We start from the raw sequence: 1,989 nt of genomic DNA, 5'->3' as shown, positions 1-1,989 counted from the left end.
GAGGCTATAACACAGCCTCTACTGGCATGAGCTTGTGACGACAGCAACCATTGCTACAGTTTTACAAGATTTTCAAGTAATACAACAATATTAAATATTGGTAAGACTGCTAAAACTCCCTGTCCTAGTCTTACTGCTGACAGCACTTTGAGTAGGGCAAATATTCAGCCATCTACCTCCTCAAATAGTAATTTGAGGTAATCAGTAAAATACTGGTAGGAATTTAATATTGCTACCAGACATTATTTTGAAATCATGTGCCATGATGAATTAAGACACTGTAGGTTAAAGTTCTCTTACCAACTTTTTTCATAGCCTTGCCAGATGAAAAAGTAAATGTAACACTATGGGTTGATATTTTATTTTTGTTTTTATTTTTTCATGATATTCCTCTGCAGGGAGATCTTTTGGCTCTCCAGATTTTGTAGCTTCTGAAATGAGATTAGGAAAAATATAGAAATTTGACCATGACAAAAAGCACTTAAGGGTGTTCATTTACAAAGTCTAGAGCTTCACCCTCTGAAACCAGATGAAGAAAGTTGGCAGTAACATAGCTCTAATTTTGTTTTAGACAGCTCTGTGAAAGCTTCCCCAATTTAGGCAGTGTAAAAGGCTCTGGGGAAAAAAATCCTTATGCACACACTGAGAGTAAAGCTTGCCAACTTCAGCTCTCCAAAGATACTTTCTGTACTGCACAGGCTCACTTCCCTTGCAGCTCCAACTTGCAACCAAACCCTGACTGCTTCATCACCACAGACGTTTCCAAGTGTAGTTCAGGTGCACGTAAGCACAACTTTGGGTGTTCTCTATGGCTGTGGTGGCTCTAGGAGCTGGGCAGCTCCTTTCCTAGGTCTTGTCATTCGCCTACCCAAGCTGTGCAGACAAACAGTAAGAAGCCACGTGATTTAACTGCAGAAAGGTGAGCTGGGGAAGATGGAGAAAAAGCAGTGTTAGAGGTGAAAACAGGTGTGTAGGGTAGACCATTGGGGGAAGATGGAGCTGGGGTTAAGGACTGATTATGAGGAATAGCATGATATGGAGAGAAAACAGCAAAGATCAATATTTAAAAGTATTTTATATCTTGTGCCTCTGCTTTTGCCATATTAACATTTGCTTAATGTTGATATGGAATTTGGTGTCCTTCAAGACAGTATGTACTGATAGACAAAATTTCATATATACACAAGATGGCTAGAATACATCAGATACATCAATACATCACTACATCACTTTATGGCATCTAGATGTTACACACGTAGCACCGAGTGAAACTGCCTTTTTTGTCAATAAAGCAAAATGGGCATTTCTGGAGTGGCATTCATCTGACCTGTCTTAAAGCTTATGTTTGGCTGAGATGAATGAAGGGAGTGTATATATTTCTGTATTCTGAACACAGAGGATTATTGGTTCAGATTCAGACACTGAATGTTCAAAAGTCTGAAACAAAGTGAGATGACCTCCTTGTGAATTTTGCCTTCAAATCAACGTACAAAATGTATCCAGCACAACTTGTGTTCACATGTTTGTGAGTAGATTTTGACCTTGTTTTTTAAAATGTAGGACCATGGTTATTATATTCCATATAAACATGCCCACACACAGATACAGTGAAGCTACAGAAAGAAGCATGTTTTCTTAAAATAAATTGATATTAACAATAGCTGTTAGGAGATTTTTTTTTTATTTTTTTTTATGTGAACCATGCTCTTATTATGCAGGATTAGCAATATTTTGAACTGTTTTTCCCTCTTAAAATAATTTTGTGTTACAGAGAAGAAAAAGAGATGCCTCTCCAATTCTCATAATGTTGGGAACAATCACTCAAATAATCCATTCCAGCCTTTGAACATGAAGAAAAGTAAAAAAAAAAAAAAAAAAAAAAAAGAGAGAGAGAGAGAGAGAAAGCAGGTTAAACACAGTTTAGAGAGTTGTTAATATTTATTTCCCACTTCACTGTACTGTTACGTCACTTCTGTGTAAAAAGATAAA

Source organism: Anser cygnoides, chromosome 2 (assembly GCF_040182565.1).
Source record: "Anser cygnoides isolate HZ-2024a breed goose chromosome 2, Taihu_goose_T2T_genome, whole genome shotgun sequence".
Classification (NCBI taxonomy): Eukaryota; Metazoa; Chordata; class Aves; order Anseriformes; family Anatidae; genus Anser; species Anser cygnoides.
Note: the sequence above shows the minus strand (reverse complement) of the source record.